At 41.5% G+C, this 19992-nt stretch overlaps 1 protein-coding gene across 1 annotated transcript in view; it reads left to right on the top strand.

Moving 5' to 3' along the window:
• The window catches only part of otpb (orthopedia homeobox b), a 49281-nt gene that overhangs the window by 14087 nt on the left and 15202 nt on the right, over positions 1-19992 (top strand). The window contains exon 2 of the mRNA XM_028413711.1: positions 4936-5074. The gene's annotated coding sequence lies outside the window, so the exon portion shown is untranslated. The remainder of the gene's footprint in view (positions 1-4935; positions 5075-19992) is intronic.

Genomic DNA, 19992 nt, shown 5'->3' with positions numbered 1-19992 from the left:
GTTTCTGATGGATAATAGTCCAAATCTGTCAAGAGAACATGTCAACCATCAGCCACTTTCCCGATGAGACCACGGAAGAAGAAACTGTTATATTCTGGTCTCTCTTTGTGAATTATTGTTAGTGAGTCATATCCACTCCAGTCATTCTTAATGCAGGCAGATACTCGCCTGTTGATGTATGCGCTGATAATAATGTTGGTGGTGATATTGATTTGGTGGTTTGCGGGCACTCATACATGCAGCTGTCTGATGGTGGGCTAACCAATCACCGTAACTCAGTGTCAGGCCGGGAACACCAGGGGTGGTGTGAGCGCCCGTCAGAAATGAATCTGAGAGATTTATAAGCGATTGGGTTCATGCAGTTCTCACAATGTATACATGCTCCCATATTAATTATCTTCAAGAAACATGTCAGACTAGGCCCAAACCATCTTCAGTTTCATAAATATCATAGCAGTCTGTTAAAGGTAATAATGCAGACTTTAAAGGAAACAGTTGTAATCATGTGTTTAAAATGTCCCTGCCAGCTTGTTGATGCTTTGTTTTACCCTCCACACTCCTTTTTGTCTCTGAGCCTGAAGAAGCCTCCTTGGCTACAGTCCATGATTATCATACAGATAGGATCATATCCCATTGATTTTATGCAGATGATCACCTTTCTGTGTATGCAGGGCTGATGGTGGTAGTAATTTACAGAAGAAAATCAATTACCCTTCTCGTCTGCAGGAGTAATTGTTTATTATTTTCCTATTAGACAAACTGTGTTGATCAATGTTATGGAAGGATTGCCCATGAATACTATCAACATAAATAGATTTGCCTTCGACATTAGTACTAGTTTTCCTTTAATGACCTGTACAATGTCAAACCAATGCCACAGGCTGAGATTCAAGCACTATCTACATGTGATGGATTTTATGTATGCACTTTGTTATTTATAGGATCAAAATCAATATATTTTCAGTGTTTTCTTAATAGAAGTTACAGTGTACGACTCTGTGGAGGCTTAATAGTATGATAACACAATTACATCCAACATCCTAAGCACAGGATTCTGCATCGACAGCATTGTTGTTTTACAGATGTGCTGCTTATGTGAATAGTCAGTGGGTTCCCCCGGCTCCGTCCACAGCTTCTCTGACTGTATCACTGTGGATTGATCTGGACACAAACTAATCACTATTACTCACTAAAGTAATTGGCCCAGCCCAGATCACAGAGTAGCAACTGATCGACTGGTCCAGGGATCAATTCTCTCTGATCAGAGGAGGAGGTGTGTGTGTGTGGAGGAAGGAGGAGGGAAGTTTTGTTATGTGGCAGATCAATCTGGCTGAACACCAGCACCATTTCTGGGTGTGTTCTAGTCCACCTATCACATTCACAGTGTTGCCCATTGGAAGTTTGCTGTTAAGCTATGTTTCTTTAGGTGCCATTTATCTGGATTCAGGGCAGCATCATTATAGATTCTGCATTTCTCCTCCTCCCCTTTAGGGGAGACGAACACACCTCAGAGGCACAGTCCACAGTCACACCTTTACAAGTTGTATATGTCTCTAAGCCAGTGACGGGCCTGGCACATGTACTCGTTAGCCACGCTCTGTGCAATACTGTGCCCATAACAAGCTAAATCACCGCATTCTCTTTCTATTTTAAAGTTTACTCAGTCTTTCACTTTTTTAAAAGGGATGACAACAATATGTTTATAATGTGCATGAAAAAGTGACTGCTGCCTCTGGTGTAATTTAATTAAAATTTTGATCGTTACATTACATTATTAGTAAAATATTGCGTATTTTATGTTACAAAATGTTAAAATTATTTAATTTAATATAAATAATAATCTGTATAGGATACAACTTCCTGCTGTTGCTCTTAAATTCAAAAAATCAGTCAAAAATTTAGGATGCACTGTTAATAATAAAATCTAAATAGAGGGCCTGTTTAAACCTTCGATTGTCCATTCCTCCTGTGATCTGTAACCGCATTATGAAATGTAAAACAAAGCCTCCCGTAACAAACAGGCACATTACGCCTATAAACACCTCAGATTTGTAATGACACGCACCTATGTGGCGACAGTGCTGACTACTGCGCTGCTGTGATTACACAAAACACCGGGATAAACTCTCCAAACATTCGGTTTCAGGCGCTTTCTACTGCTCATCCTATTTCATGGAAAGAGCAGGTGGTCCTAATATTTCATGCGTTCCATGTGTTTGCAACCTTTAGCCCCCCGCTCCTGCCCCCTGTTCATTCCTCTTCCCACCAGAGCCCATTTCTCTTTCATGCTGGTCGTCGTCCTGCTTTTAGGAGGTTCCTGCTCGGCCAGACAGAACGCTGAGCACAGTTCCGGAGCGCTGGCCTCCTCTCAACATTCTCATCTCAGCATCTCCCCCGACGCTGCTCCTGTCTCGCTTTGCCCTCTCCTCCATCTCCCCTCTGCTGCCCATTCCCTCCCCCACTCTCTCTCTCACACACACACACTTTTTACTTTCTTCTCCTCTTCCTTTCCCCTTCCCTCTTTCTTTCTCTCTCACTGTGGTTGTTGATTGGGTGTCTGAGTGCTTGTGGCAGCTGTGTGTTGTGTGTAATAGAGCAGAGAGGCTAGTCTGAATACAGCGATGGGAGAATTTGTTTATGTGAGAGATGCATAGATGGAGACAGGTCTCCAGACGCTGCGGGCTCTCTCTTGCTGTCATCCTGCATTCAGGCCCTGACAGGAGATCTGAGATGGCCAAATATGCCAGACGCTCTCCCCAAATCCCCAAGCTGCACCCTGCAATCCAACCGATGTGTGTTTGTGTTTATTCAGATTTGACAGAACGATTGTGTGTGTGTGTGAGTATGTGAGTGTGTTTTCAGGATGGCATGCTTGATCAGATTCCCCCTGCCACAGGCTTGGTCCAGAGTCCATTACCACTGAGCGACAGAGGGGAGAAAGTCTACCAGCTATTCTCTTTTTATCCCATCCCAGTGATCTCTTTCTCTTTCTCTGATATGTTAAGTCTGTTCAGCGGGGCAAGGATTCAGCATCCATTGCTTCTCTGAGGTGTGTGTCCAGCTCAAACAGCTCATTTAGCATTTTCATTCCGCTCTCCTTGGTGCACTTGTAGTGACATTTGTATCTGAATGTTTGCGGCAGTTTGTTCAAGTTAGTCTTGTCACTTCGAACCTTGCATCTTCAGGGACTGTTTGCTTCGTCTTTGCGTGGCTGTGATGTGTTGCAGTGTGTTATTTAAATTGAATAACCTCGCGTTTTGGTTCATACTTATGGAGGGTGTTCCTTGGCTGTGGGAAAGACTAAAGCACTGCCTTGTTTGGTGCAGTATACTCCTCCTAAATGAAGACAAACTAATGTATTGGAATAATATGCTTAGAGAAGAGACTCTAAAGCACAATTAATGAAGACTGAATCTGAAGTGGCTGTTTGGCTGTAGGGCCGTTGTTCCCATTAGAATCCATGCTTCCATCAATGCAGCTTGACTAAAACGCGAAGGCTGCATTCTGAGAGCAACCCCAGTCGGCATGTTGTGGCCTTTTAACTGCCTTCAGCAATCACAGTTGATGCTCCTTAATTACCCAACACTTTCCCCCCCTCACACACACACACGCACACTTGTGCCTTGCTGCCTTCTTTCCGCTCAGCCACAGAGACGGTGCGTTTGCTTACCGCTCTGCCTTGCCTAAGTGTTCGCTGCATGTAAATTAATCTTGATTCACTTTACCCTGCCCTGCTGAGTGCTACAAATTACCCTATAGCAACGAAACAGCACAAGTGAAAAAAGCCAAATCGCTGCACTTGATAGGCTGTTGCTCCTGTGCTTTATGCCATCACATTAGGGCTACATAATGAATGCTCTCTTGTGAAAAGTAGTGTGTTGTAGGTTTTTAATTCATCATGAATAGGGAATGTTTGTGCATCTCTCTCTCTCTCCTGCTCACTGCTTCTGTCTGTTTCTCTGGAAGAAGCTTTAATAAGTGGGGTGGGGGGGCACTTGCTGGGTAACCATGAAGCGTACATTCGCTCTCATGCCCCCCCCCCCCCTCCTCCATGTCGGCATCCATCATTCCATTTACAGGAGCTTGACAAAATTAGCTGCCTTTGTGCCGTAGTCACTCTAATTGGCCGAGGAGGAAAAACAGGCTTTTGACACAAACACAGGCAACACATTCACTTACTGCAGCACTTGTCTCTCTGCGGATGTTAATGTAACGCTGGTTTAGGTTTTAATTCACCAGAATAGAATTGGCTCCAGCTTGAGTGCTTCGGGAGATTTTTTTTTTTAAGCCTTTCACAAATTTTTCTGCCATCTTTTTTTATTGCTTTTAAACCACCACAGTTTTAGGTTCTTTCTCTTACTGATGGATCTTCAGTCTCTTACTTACTTGCTTGTGTGGTGAGAATGTGTCCCTTAAGGATGCCCATCTTTGTTCAGGACCAAGCAAAAATATTTTTTTTTATTTGCTGGGTATGTTCTCAGCACATTAGTCAAAATACTGCATATAACCTTGACTATTGACAAAGCAAGGGCACTCACTGTGGGTATGTTCTCGTGTGTGTATGTGTGTTTGTGTGTGTAAATCAATGACAGTGAATGGGAGGAACCCCTCTACAAACCCTCATCTTTCATCTTGAATAACCGATATCATAAACAGACGCTACTCATCAATCTCACCTGTGTTCCCGATACAAAGATGGGAGGCAGGCCTATTTCCCTCTCTTTCTGCAGACCTGATGACATTTACTAAATTGCTCTGTGTGTGTATAAATGTATATGTGTGTGTGCGTGTACGGCGTGCCTTGTGTATCTGTTTGTCCTTGGCAACATTTGTGCAAACTTGATTCTGTCTCTTTGTATTTCAGTAATATTGCAGATCAATTTGAGCCGAGCGGACAGTTTTGTTTAGTGATCTTTGCCTTTTTTTTTATTGCAGGTGTCTGTATTGGCTGTGCTGCAGCTCCTCGTCTGTCCACAGAGGGGCACTGCAGCAGTTTCCAGCTGCTGCAGACCAGGAGAAGAAAATGAAATAAAAGTGGGGATAAATCAGCAAAACCAGCACACATGAAGAAGAGGTAAAGATTGAATTATGTTTAATGATGTCATTTGGAGAGGAGTGTGCTATATTATAACAAATGATAAAAGTGTGTTTTAATGAGTAGTCATAAAGACTCAGTAGACAGTCTTATTCAATCGGCCTCTCAGCACACAAGGTTCCTCAGGGTTGAAAAAGAACAAAGTGACTTTGGGACAATTATTGCGTCCGTGTTTATTATTTCTCACCAGTTCAATGCCAAATTGAGTGTGTGTGACACAAGGTCATAGTAAACACTCTGAGTCACCACAGCCTTAGGCAATTGTGATAATCCTTGAATACATAATAGATGTATATAAATCTATTAGCCAGAACAAGTTGGATAAAGACATTTATTTCTCTGAAGGGGAGGGCGGGGGTTACCAAACAAATACCCAGCATGCATGTTTCTCAGTGCAGCTGTCTGAGAGAGCCTGCATGTTTCACCTACTTTCCACAAGCTTTCTTTCTTTAATATCACTGAAACATAACACACTCATTTTTTACACCCAAAAAAAGGAAAAAAATGATTTTGATTAAAAGGCTCTGTTGCTGAAATGTTTAAACGCTGCTTAATGAAGTGTTTTCCAGCCAACTGTTCCTGTTCTGAACTAAAACTAAACAAAGTTCCCAGCAACTGCAAAATCAAAGAGTGCCACAACAATTAGTTGGTAACAATTAAATATCATTATGTTATAATTAATCTGCACACAATTCATTAAATGCTAATTCCATATGAAAATTGGGGAGAGAAGAATGCCATCAATACGCTGCTTTAATCAGTGTGTGATTGACAGCATGCTGAAATAGAAAGTTTTTGTTTGAAATGACACACCCCTGTTTGTGTGTGTGTGTGTGTGTGTGTGTGTTGTCAGTGGATCATCTTAAGTGTGTAAAGATAAACTCCCCTCTGTCTGTTGATGGTAATTAAGGTTGCTCCCTGTGGGGTTGCTGGTATGGCCAGGTTGGAGGAGGCGGGTGGAGGGGGGGGCATGATCTGTGCTAATTGTTGTACACAAGAGCCTGTTCAGGCTCCTGATAAACATCACGGGGTGTGTGTGTGTATGAAGAAGTGTGAAACTGAATGGAGCCATATGACTACAGGTCACACCCTGAGTGCCGTTGCTAAGATACAGCATCTGAAGCATCATAGATGGGTGGTACTGGGGTACTCCATCTTCAGACCCCCCCAACACCCCGATCCTGCTTCCCTCCCTCCCCCCCTCTGTCCTCCCTCTGCCACTTCCCCCTGGGGTTTGGCTGAATGGGCTGTGCTGACAGGGGCTGAATGGTTTGGGGTGACAGGGGGGTGGTGTCCTATTTGTCCCTAAATGCTTCTCTATAGACCCCTGATAATAGACTGGCTGCCTGTTCCCCCCTTCCCACCCTCCCTACCAAACCTCTGCCGCCTCATCCACCACCTTTACCCACTCTGTCTCTGTCTCCTTGTCTCATTGTCTCCCCCCTCATCCCCTCTGTCTCGTTTTCCTCCCTATCATGTCTCCTTCTCTTTCCATCTCTTCCTCTGTCTCTCTTTTTCTTTTCCCTTTCTGCCGCTGAACTTCTTCAGGTGTAGCTGCTTTGAATTCAGTCTTCTAATGTATAAGCATTCTCCGCAGCCTGTTATATTGCATTCAAGAGTTGGCAGTATACATGTAAAAGGAGGAGGTCAGTGCTTATTACTCACCTCTCCAGCTCCTCAGCATTGTCCAGCAGCTCCGGCTCTGTCAGTGTTAATAGGAGCCGCTTTTGATGTCGGCCTTTCATGCTTTGTGTGGGGACATAGCTGAAGATACCTTTGATGGCTAGCAGGCCTGTTAGTCAAGCTGTGTGATAAATGAGAGCTGGTGAGCTAGGGGCCTTTCTAATGCCTGATCAAATAAAATAAATAAATAAATAAAAAAGCAATGAAACAGAAAAGCATTGAAAAGGATCGAGTGTCTTTCTGTATTCAAGGAAGGCACACGGAGAGGTCAGCCAACCTGCATCTGGATCACCATCTGCTCAGTGAATTCACTGCATCAGATGTTTATGGTGCTTTCTCTGTGGAAAAAATGTGTTTACTAACTTGAATGTGCATGAGTGCATTTTGTGTGAGTCTGTGTGTTTATGTGTGTGTGTGTGAGCATGCACGCCAGTGTTAGGGGTCAGGAGTGAAGATGTTACCCTCTGGTCATTCATCACAAGCGTGACACACTCTCCCCTGCGCTCCGGTACGCGGAGGCAATGTTTTATAAAAGAATAACACGTCAGCGGGCACCCGCCGGCCATCCATTACCACCCTGTGCAACCTGAAAAGACGTGCAGTGGACTTGAAGATTTTATGCCCGCACTGTGTGCCATATTTGTTGTCTGCATATTATCCTGTACAATTTAATGTTGTACAATTCTTAATCTATAAAAATCTGAACTTGTTACTGACACAGCCAAAAAGTAATTATAACAAATGGTTTTTAATGAATTAAACCAGATACCAGTTATGGTAGTAGGTATCTAACAATCATTATCATTGATAATTATCATAGCGGTAAACTGCAAAGTTTTGACCAGGCCCTCAGTCCTCAGTATCAGCTGATGCAGGTGGACTGTAGAGGGTACGTCATAGATATTGTGTCAATAATACGTCCTCCAGATCAACACATATGTGTTATGCTAATGAAAGATCTGCCCAACATCATCCCATTATGAGACAAAATGTCCAATTTAGGAGTTACGTTGTGGTTACTGGTAGCTGTTTTGTTTTCACCCAGTGTTTTTATTCTTGTATGCAGTTAAGTGGTGCGGTTGCCGTTCCTGGTTACTGCTGGGATGAGTTCCTGCCACCTTGAACATGTAGAGATGTGGTCGGAGAAAGATGCTCACATGTTCAACCTCATGTTCTGTTGTCCTGGTGAGGATGGACTGGGGGGAAACACATCAAAAACAAACCCTAGCTTGTCAGCTAGCTCTCTCATAATTCATTTACTAGCAGTTCCTCAATGTGATTGACATCTATGCAGCAATATCTTTACATTCTGTTCCTAATTTTAAAACTTTAAACTTACAGCTTACAGGTTATATGTTTAAACTGGGATGCTGTTTTTATAGATCTACCAATCTTCTCATCGAACTGTCCAACAGAAAGTGAGCAATAATATTCCTAAAACTAATACACAGAGTATGTAAGGTGTTTTTTTTTTCAAACTGACATTATATAAACAAACATTACAGGATTAAAGACTAAGATTTAGTTTCCTTTTTTGATTTGAGTATTTAAAGACGGATCAATAAATCTGAGGGAGGCAGCAGGTTTTGTGTGTTTCCTTCCTGGTGGAGTGGTTTGTTTTCATTTGCATTGCAGTTTGTGCCTTTGGACCATCAGCAGCCGTTTTGTATGTGACAGCTCGTGCTGCGTAAGACGGAACAAGTTGAGGACGTTGTGAGTTATAGAGCTCTTACACCAGTTTATGAGGACTATTATCTCTCAGTTAGTTTCAGTTTTATGTGCATTTTCTCTGGGCTGGCCTGGAACCATCAATTTAATGCTTTCATAAAGCAAGGTTAGATAGCACTGAATCAAACAGAACACTCACTGACATTCTCCTCTGCTTTAGAGCTAAAGTCACAAAGAGGAGACGGAAGAAGAGGATGAGGAGCGGCCATGAAAGATGGAGAGACAGTTTTATGATGTCTTTTTAAAGCCAATCTAGAATAAAAGTTTTGTTTCTTGCTGCAATAACAATTGAAAATGTCGTCGCACACCGACACCCAAACAAATATATTTCCCCTCCTGTCCTTTAGAGTGTCTCTTGCATGGACACTTTGTTTAACATGACTCCGTGTTCATGTATCAAACAGACTCGTGAGGTTTGTGAGGCGCCCACGTTTGCAGCGCTTATTGCCTGTTTTATAGCGGGCCGTTCCTTTCACGACGTTGGTCCATCACCTGCTGTTTCCTGTCAGCAACGTGAGAGACAAAGACTTTCTCGTTAGTCCAAACATGCGCGTACTATTCACTTCAAAACAAATAACAAGCAGAGATCGATACGGGTTGAAATAGAGTATAGTGCTTATAGACACCACACAGTTTTTCAAGCAGGCATTCAATAAGAGTCTGATTCCATTTCACCTCATTTATGAGTTGTGTGTGTGACTCTGTGTGTATGTGTGTGTAATCCATCTGCTCTGGTGTGACAACTTAATTTTCAATGCTGGTGGAGACACAGCAGGCTCAGAGAATGAACAGATGAGTGAATGAGGTATAAGGAAAAGGAGGAAAGAGGTAAAGAAAGAAATGTTAAAGAGACCCGAACAGAGATTTTTGTTTTTGTTTTGTTTTTTTCTGTAAGTCTGAGGATGCAGCACCAGCAGCCAGCAGTGACAAGGAAGAGGAGATTTATCACCTCTCAGTGGTATGTTTAGACCCTGACAGATCAGGAATGTGAGAATCCCCCCGACACATAAACACAGATGTACCCTGATGTGTTGACTGTGTGTGTGTTGTGACAGGCATGGTGGAGCAGGCTGCAGGTTCTTTTGTCTGGCCTTGACGAGCATGTCATTAGCAGAGATGAGGACAGACACAGGGTCTCATCAGTATTTAAATAGTCTGACATCTCTGACACCACATTTCTGCAAGGCTTTCCTGCTTCTCTGTCCTCCTCTTTTTTTTTTACCTGCTATACATCCATTATTCCACCTTTTCTTGTCTTTATATCAGAGACGATTTATTCCCTTTCTTCTCTTTGTCTTGCCTTGTGTGTTGGGATTTGTCACACACCGTTACCTGCTGTGCCCAACTACCTGGTGTAAAGTATTAGATTCTCTTTACTTTGGCTGCACCGAGTGAGTTTTGGCTGTGTGTCACAAAGGCAAATGTTGAATATAAATTCAGAACAATCCAGAATTTTTCTGGTAATATTCCACAGAAATCTTAACAGCTACGTCTTGTGTACTTATGTGCCCGGGGAGCAGCTCTCGTTGTGGCATCTGAACGCTTGCTCCTGCATAAACCAGTTATTACTGAAGCGAGTCACTTTTGTGTAAAGGAGGACTCAAATGTACAGGAGAAGAGAGAAGAAAATGCAACACAAGTCAGGGCCAGCTTAATTGTGATTCTGATTTGAATGAGAAAGCGCCTAATAAAAGGCCCATTGGAGGCAGAGAGGTAAAAGGCTTTACCTTAACAAGAGCTGCACTAAAACAACTCTGAACCTGAAGAGGTGCGCTCTCAAACGCATGTATAAAGCCCTTTGTGTACGTGTCTGCTTATGAGTGTGTGTGTTAGCTGTTTTTTTTTTTTTGAATGTGCACATGCCACACACAAACGCACACAGATTGATTTATTCCAAGCACAGGGCAGGTAAATTGAAGCAGGCCTTTCAGGTTGGTTTTCAGCTCCAGGTCTAATGAGAGCAGCGTTTCCCGTCTCTCCAAACAATGCGCTCCTGTCTCTTAAGAGCCCTTCCACCCGCCTGCAGCCTAGCCACTCTACATTAGATCTGTGGCCTGCAGCAGCCACTACAGTGAAAGGCCTCAGGCTCTGAAATGGCTGTTTGATTCTCTCCCTGCTTTGCCTCTAAATGAATGATTTATTGGCTGTCAATGAGGAGGCCAAGCGTAATGGACAAAAGCAGCACTGCAGAACCCCAGTGAAGAGGATGTTGTTGTGGATGTTCTCTTTGAGGATCTCCCTGCCTTCATCTGAAACTGTAATGAAGAGTAAACAACCTTTGCTAGTGCCAGACTGAAGATAGTTGGGCTGCATTAGGAATTGTATGGCTTCAAGTTGAATGTTGACATCTTGCACCTTTAGCCTCTAATAGAAACATTTTATATATATGTATAATCTAATAGCAGTTTTAGGAAATCTTGTTGTCTCAATACTGAGCAGTGTTTGTCTTGAACTGGCACAGGTCATGTAAATTCATTTTACCCGCAGTTTAAGTCAACATTTCCCTTTCTGAGCCTCAGATGCAGCACGGTGTAGGCTATCAGACTCTTCTGTAGCACAGGACTTCAATCAATTAGCAGTGCTGAGTAACCTACCACACACACACACATACACACACGCTTACACACACGCTGCCACTGGAGTGGCCACAGGCGGCAATGGAGACGTGTTATTTAAAATCCCCCCTGCTTTTGTTCCCGTAAAACGGGACATTAACACCCGCTCGTCCTTTGGCCTCTGCTTGTCATCCAAACGGCTAATTTCAGCAGATCCCTCTAATCCCCCAGGAGAGACAGCAGGGCTCGGGGCCAGGAGGGACGAGGGCCTCTGAGGCCTGCTGCTAGAATGGAGAGTCGATGGGTGCTTTTAGAATTGACGTTCTAAAACGTGCCTTTGTTTGCATCATGCTCCCCGGCGTCCCGCCTTTCAGCAGGCCTAATGATAAGTGACAGGCCATTAATTGAAGCTCTTTAGGAAGCCATCATCAGACACACGTCTGATCGCTCTCTGCTGAGACCAGGGGAACAGTACTGCAGGAGGGTAGATGAGGAAATTGTTGGGTTAGGTAATGTGATTTTTATTGGTGCCTTGTAATCAGTTTAAGTCAGATATTTTTTTTATTAAAAAACAGAATATATATTTTTTTTATTCTGCCCTCTGTATGAAGATGATTAGAATTTAATTTATTCACATTTTTTAACCTCTGTTTTATACAACAAAATACACTTCCATCAGAGCAAATGAAGTAAAAACTCAGCTTTTTTTCAATATTTTAATTTAGAAAATAAAAAAGTAAAAATGTAAATACTACTTTTATTCTGTATAGCAGACCCAGAGCGTCTACATAAAAAAACAGTTTCTCTCTCTCAGACATAATATACTACGTTCATAAAGGCGCACAGTATGGCACTAATCAGCTGTTTTTGTTTTGTTTTGAATGTACACAGTCACTGTGGACTTTTAGTCTTCAACTTCTCAACAGGACATTCTCCAGAGCAAATAAACTCCAGGAGTGTTTCACGCTGCAGCGGTGGCCTACCTTAATTTAAAAACAAATGCTTTCACAGCTGATAGAGATGACTTTGAAAAAATACTGATGAGAAAACAAGTTGGGGACGAAGCAGTTTGTCCGTATATAATGTGATCATGATGCCAGGAAGTGAACTGGTGAGGCACGCTCCACTATAGTAATTACATTACAATAATATGTTGAAAAAAAATGCTGAAAATGAATTAAATGAAGGCACAAAGTAAACTGCAAAAATTATAATATTAAATAGTTGTTGTTTTTCTGTCAGCACGTTAGCACACACAAACCTTTGTTGACCTTATAAACAATAATACAGCTCTGACCTTTTGTCCACGTCCTAATCTACAAGGTCATAACAGCCACTGGCAACAATAAGAACTGAACCCTGCACTGAATTTATTCTACATCCCTAAGTCCAGCCATGCAGCTACAGTTCATTCCCCTCCAACCAATTTACCATCTGTGCATCTCTCCATCTTCTCCCTAAAACAGGGAAGGAAACAGTTGTCGCTGTTTGGGTTTTAGGGGCTAAATGATGTTGCTAATCACCAGCTTTTAGTGGGGGCTGATTTATGGATGGGACATGAATTGTTATAGGCTTACTTGTGTGTGTGTGTGTGTGTGTGTGTTTGGGTAGGTGTCAGAGAGGCAGCCTGTGGGATAAGCTAAATAGTCCTATTATTTATTGTCTCAGAGCGGCCTCTCTGAACGGAAGAGCGGCTCTCCAAATTGAAATATAGCTGAGTTTACCCTTCTGATTACTGCAGTAGTTTACTCCCAGAGCCCAAGGAGATCATTAAACAATGGCCGCCACTAGCAACTCAGCACCCTATTATAGCCTGGGATAAATGCTCAGACGGAGACATAGCTAAGCCTGCTGACGGGCAATAAGTGTGCCTCACAGGCATCATTTTTATCCACCAGTTACTTTCCTACACACCAGCTGATGTCAAAACAACACTTGTGCTTTGACTGATTCATTGTTTTCTTAAATGAGAAAAGGTACTCGGAATCCTGGGTAATGCTTAAAAAACCCTTATGAGAGTAAACTGGCCAGCTAATGTTGTGACAGGCTCTGTAATTAGTTCAAAATTCTAACAAGAGGATTCAAATATGGTAATGGTTAATGAACAAACACTGAGCACACATGAGGGCTTTACTGTCCCAATTATTGTCCAACTTAATTGCAGATATTGCAGTGAACAACCAAGACAAGATACTTAAATAATACATTTGTAAAAATGAAAACGATTCATTTTGTGAAAGCTTTTTGTTTTCTCTCTGTGTGTGTCGGTGTGTGTTTGAGTTGTCAGGGAGAAATATGAGCATCTAAAGAGTTAAGAAAGCCACTGATGGCGGCTGTATCGATGTGAGGGAAAAAATGGGTTATCTCAGTGGAGACACGTCTCATTCCATCCCCGCCATCACCATCATCCAGCATTTCCACAATGACCTTTGCCGGCGTGATGATGGCCGGGGTTGCAGGCTGAGTCCTTCACACGCTGCTGCTCTGATTACCGCAACATCTGTAACATAAACAGTGGAGCAGGACATCAGCACAGCAGACCTAACAGCCATGACAATGAAGTGACAGTGTCAGCTCAAGACAAGATGACAATGATGTTTCTGTCTCAGTGTGTTGATTATGCACTGTTCACTGTGTCTCACAGAGCTAGAGGCGGTTCTGGATAAATGGGGAATGAAGCTCCAGCACACATCATGGCAGCTTTTTATGTCACAGAATTAAACCTTGACCTATGATTACTTCTGTGATTAATAGGAACTGCAGAAAAACATCTCTGATAGGATCGTGCTGCAGGCTGGTTTGTGCTGCAGCATGTTAGCCCTCAGAGATGTCTAAGGCTTTATTAGAAATTAGTATGTATGTCGGTACACAAGTCAGCCAGGAGCAGCTGGAGAATCATCAGCAGTAATAATCAACCTTATTCGATAATAGCAGGATAAGAGAAAAATAGGCTTGCATGCAGCTGAAACTGGAGTTAATATGATGAGCTGGCTCTGGAGAGGCATTTTATTGAACTGCTGAATGGAAGCAGTGGCTTTGTAGGTAGTGTACAGACACCTTTTGTGATGTTTATAGTCAACAAATGCCCATGAAACGAAAGGGTTTAGTGTAAAAATCGTGTTTTAACATGTGCAAAGAAAAGGCGCAGCTTTGTGCTGTTGAGCACATCTCTCCCATGTAGCAGGCTGTTTTTGTGGCTGTTGTTGCTGTCTGTCCTAACACATTTACCTTAAGCCATCAGCACTCATTAAATGCCTGCTGGTGCAGGGAAACAAAAGGCTGCCCGGCGAGCCAATATGCGCCTCTGACACGTCAGCCAATCCCCAGACGGTCCGCAGAGCCTGGCTGCGCCACGGAATTCTCAAACATATTTTTCTAATTTATGGACGGATAATAAATCAACATTAAGGCTTGGACAACGAGTTATACATCAGAGGGAGATGGCTGCAAACTGGGCCACAATGCAGCAGGGGAGACCAGGCGCACATCTGCACTAAAGTCACATGCTGTATGTGTGTACTGTGTGTGTGTAATTGTGCATCTTCACTGCCACACTCACTTTAATTTCAACCTTTAAGTCTGTAGAGATGCAAACATTTTTAATGTCACTGCTTGGAGGTGGCAAGTATGAATATTATGAATCGGAAATAAGACCATTAGGATTTACTACTGGAGGGACGGTGCTTTAAATGCTTCATAAAATTTAACACTATGAAATATGCACGCGTTTGCATTTTAATGTCCATGAATTGGCCTTTCATTGATGTGGTAGGTCACTGGTTCTACACCAGGCCTATGTGCTGGAGCTGTGCATGTAGCAGCCATCCTTCTGAGTGCCAAATGGACTCACTGTCCAGTCACAGATTTATATTTACATTATACCATGTGTTTGTTAATATATATAAATATATATAAATATATATATATATATATATATATATATATAGTATAGTTTTTTTATTTTAGTTGTGCTTATTGTCTCAATTGAAATTTAAGTGCATGTATAAAAAGACTCAATTATTACTATCAGAAACTTCAATGAAAATTCTTAGGTGGGAGATATCTGATTCGATATATGTACTGCGTGCTGACACTGATAATTACATTTGTCAATTTATCATTAGAGCTGATATAATACTACACAGCATAAGAAAAAAAATTCAGGCATTTTAGCACTGCAGGTGATGATATAATATAATATAAATGTAATAGTAATGTTTCTGTGTGTATTTTTAAACATGTCCTCCTTTGCTTTATGTCAGCGCTCTGGTGGTGCATTTGTTTCTTACTGTGAACATAGTTTCTCTGTTAAGCATTTGATGCATCATGTGAATAAGCTGGAGCTCCACTCTAAAATTATTGGACCTAATCATTCATTAACCTCCATTACACTGATAGGAGGGTAAACCTAAACGCCTGATTACATTCTCTCTCTCTCTCTCTCTCTCTCTTTCTCTCTCTTTCTCTCTCTCTCTCTCTCACTGTGTGTGTGTGTGTGGAGTTGGCTTTAGTTTGTGTGTGAAAGACGCATCTTCGATACATTTCTCCACACGCTGCACATGTCTTTATTGTATTGATACCTAGTTAAACTGTTTCCGTGTGTGTGTTTGTGTGTGCGTGCCATGTTTGCAGTGAAGGTTTGTCATTCATTAGACTGGAGCACAATCAGAGCTAAACTAGCCATGGCGGCCTGACTCATTATTAGCTGAAGGTTTATTTAAAATCTCACACTGCGTCATTCCCAATCCACTCACTGCCATATGCATACAGTAATTACACAAGTGAGGAGGAGGAGAAGGTTAGTGAGCTGCTGTGTGTGTGTGTGTGTGTGTGTGTGTGTGTGTGTGTGTGTGTGTGTGTGTGTGTGTGTGTGTGTGTGTGTGTGTGTGTGTGTGTGTGTGTGTGTGTGTGTGTGTGTGTGAGTGAGTGAGAGAGAGAAAACGAGAGTGAGTGCACAAGCCTGCGTGTATGATTATTTTTCATTCCATGTTTCGCCTGAGTTCTGCCCCTATAACTGAGGATCTAATCAATCTGCCGGCTATTAAGTTTGTTAATTGATAATGCATACTAATTAGGCCTGGCTCTGTTACCACAGCGACGACGAGAAGGTGATTGTAGGCAGGAGTCCAAATGGACTTTTAAAGCAGAGAGCGTGAGGTGGAAGCCATCATGCCAGCACATGTACACACACACGTGACTTCAACACACACAAACACACACACACACCTGAGCAGACATGTTGGTGGACTGACCTCAGCAAGTCATTTACGAAACGTCATTTAAACCTTTTTTATAACTCTTTAAATATTCCACAGTATCCTAAATTGACCTCATACAAACATAAGAACATTTCAGAGTTGAGTTACTACAGTTATTTCTATATTAATTTATTTTCTATCATTTCATGCTGTTTATTGATTGTTTATATGTTAAAGTATGACTATAAAATTAGTTTTTTAATAAAGAAGCAGTTTTATATAGTGTAGGTGATAATCACTTCAAGTTGTTAATAACTAACATTCTAATTATATTAATCCATTAATAAGATCAGTTTGAAAGAGCATTTTTGCTGCTTATTATTTTTCCCTGTTCTAACTTTTACACAGTTTGTATGGATTTGGCATTATTTTGCAGATAACAGATGGAACAAATCTACATGATGACCTCAATAAAATTATGCACAGTTACATTATATTAATCTACAAGCAGGATACAAAATGATAAACATTAAACAAACTTCTAATGTAAAGAATTTATTTCTAAATCTAGCAGCACAAACTCAGCTTCTATCAATGACCTTTGACTGCTCTATGAATTAATAAGATTAATTTATTACTATTATTATTATTAGACCAGTAAATAATATTTCTAAAGAGTGCCCAAACACCATCAAATTAAAAGCAACAAAACATTAAGCATGTTGTCTGCGGGTGCTTTCTGTTATTTATTTATTTATTTATTTGTGGTATCACCAGTAGTAGGAGTGGATTTAATGTTAATGCCTGCTTTAACACTGTTTGTTTAAGTCACTGATTTTCTATTGTGCATATAAGTGCAGTTACACACACACACAGACACACACATGCACACAAACCATCCATCACCTGCCCGAGACCCTGAGTTATTATCTTTGTGCTTCAAGGTCAAGGAGATGCAGCAGGTAAATTGAAGTCGGAGGGGTCAGCGGGGTTTGATCTCTCTGTTCCTTCATACTCGCTCCATTTTTTTTTTTTTATGTCATTGCTTATAGAGACATTTCCTTGATTCTTCTTCTCTGTCCCTGTTTCTCACCTCGTTCCCTCTGACCCTCATGTCCTTTCCATGCTGTCCAACAGGAAGTCATCCTCTCACCTCCGAGTTGTCACACAGAATCCTCCTGCTGCATTCTTTCAGTAAGCACTAGCCTGGTCTTGTGTGATTGTTTGTAATCTGCTTGGATGTTATTGTGCAGAGGAGGATATCGCCCTCATTACCTCATGATGAAGAGCTCAGTAGATGGTCATATCACTGATTTATCCTGCCCGCTTTGTCTGTGACGGATGGTGTTGCACAAACAGGCCAATCCCTCATCAAAGTGTTCAGTCTTTGACAGCTTGAGATTTATAAATGAAGCAAACATTTTTCAGATTGAATCACCTTCACAAAGCTCTTTAATTGAGTCATCTGTATGTTTTGAGTTTCTTAGTTTTTTTATGAGAATGTTAAAAACATCTAAACATCTCATGGCTTCATAAATATGAAAACACTCTTCATGCTTCCTCCAAACTCTGATTACTTCCCCCTCACCTCTTTCTCTTGCTGCCTTCTCATCACCTTCCTTTGCTGTGTGTAGCTCCAAATGTGCATGTGATGCTGTGTGTGTGTAGTCTCTGAGCATGCATGTGTTTGTTGTTTGTTTGTTTCTCTGGTAGAAAAATGTGTGTGCGTGTGTGTGCGCCTATATGTGACGTGCGTGTGTGTGCGTGTATGGGGCAGAGCAGCCAGCTGGGTTGGAGGGGTAATAAAGAAGGAGAATCAATAGGCCATGCAGTAGAGCCAAGGTGCTGCCATTTATCACACCGCCTCCCTGACTTCCATCATTCATCATGCCCAATGAGGCAGCAAATAGGAAAATGACTATTTGTATCAAACACATCTGCACTCATCCACTGAGGTATTTTATTCCCATTAACTCAAAGAGTAGAATACGCCAGTTTCAGCTGCTGCTGCTGTTGTTGCCTCTGTGTTTGTGTGTGTGTGTGTGATTCTATTTGTTCAGGCTTGTAGTTGTAGATTCATTGGGAACACATTCATGGCTGCTGTTGTTTTTTCCCTGGGAAAAAAAAAACAGAATGTGTGCGGTGAGCCCTCCAATCCCCGAGTTGATGTGTTTAGTCTCTATCTCCCTCTCTCTTTCTCTCTCCTGACCATCTCTCTCCTTTAACCCACATTCTTTCCTGGTTCACAGTATTCCTCTTCCTGAGCCCACGGAGTGATGGGGCGAATAATATCATGGCTCTAAGAAGCCATTACATTAAGCTTGCCTTTCATTTTCACCTATAAATTAGCCCCGACACTGGTCTGCCCAGGGGTTGAGGTGTATATCTGTATGTGTGTATAGCCTGTAGGGCTGCAGGGTGTAGAGGGGTGGACTGTGGTCATTATGGTCTAATATCCCATGAAATGGTGAAATTATTATGCAGCTGATTTTATGAGCTGTCTGTGAATATTAAAGAAGGATATTTTGTGAGATGTCCCTCCCATAAATCATGGTGATTGTGTTTGTTTGTTTTGGCTTGCTTTCTTCCCTCTTAATAAAACAGCAGTTGCAGTAATTCAGATGCTGTGCTGACAGGGTCAATCAACAATTTTATCTCCTATTGGAATCAACTGCTAACAACTGCAATATGCTGATTTTTAGGGGAAACAAAAACAGAATTTTCCTGATTATCCCATGATAAAAGGGAAAAACAAATGTGTTTATAATCTTTAATAGGGATTTCGGCAGGAATTTATCAGGTGTGATATTCATGATGTTGTGTTTCTGCTGTGTTCACATGTGCATCATCCAGTGTCTTCCCAGTTTGGTGTGTTATCCTGTTCTGTTTATTCAGGACACTTGAAACATGATTGTTCATATTGAGCAGAGATCTGGCATTTACATCCAGCAGGGTCCTGGTTTCTATTAGAGTTATACTGCAGGTTGCATTCCCAAAAAATGCACAGAACACAACCAGGGTACTGTTATGATGCAAGAATACACAACATTTCCCAGTGCCTCTGCTCCTGTTTGGTTGATATCACTGATTGATTATCATGCTATATAAAGGATCTGTTACAGACATTGTTTTAAAAAATACACGTAAGATGATATTGTAAATCTTTAGCGGAAGGCAATGATGCACTCTAATACTGGTTACCGCCTGCTGTAAATTGAATCCATTATGTGTTATTGTTTGTATGGCTACAGACTATTTACTGTGAATTTACAGTATTTTTATTCATTAACTTCTATAGATATTTGGACAATATTGTCATCAAGAATTCTTCATGACACAATATTCATGTGGTGACATTTTAATATTGTAACATCTCATCATTAAACCATACAAAACAGTTGAATATTTTAAACACTGTGTTTTGAGGAAAGGTGATAATATCCCTTTTTTCTGTTTCACATTTTAAAGAGAAATCATCAGAAATCAAAAAAAGAGGCATACAAATGTGAGAAATTTTCACATTTAAATGTTGTATTAACAAATATCTGGCCCTTTTTTAGGTGGTCAAACCTACAGATATACAGCTTATACACTCACACACAGAGACATAGGAGGAGACACTGTCTTCTTTGCTGCAGCTCCAAAGGGGGAGAGTGTAATGTACCAAGGTCACTTAACACATCTATCTCAGACATTCATCAGTGCTCTTAGCATCCCTCTTTACTGCTTTCTG

Source organism: Parambassis ranga, chromosome 9 (assembly GCF_900634625.1).
Source record: "Parambassis ranga chromosome 9, fParRan2.1, whole genome shotgun sequence".
NCBI classification, from domain to species: Eukaryota; Metazoa; Chordata; class Actinopteri; family Ambassidae; genus Parambassis; species Parambassis ranga.
Note: the sequence above shows the minus strand (reverse complement) of the source record. Positions and strands in the feature narration are given on the sequence as shown.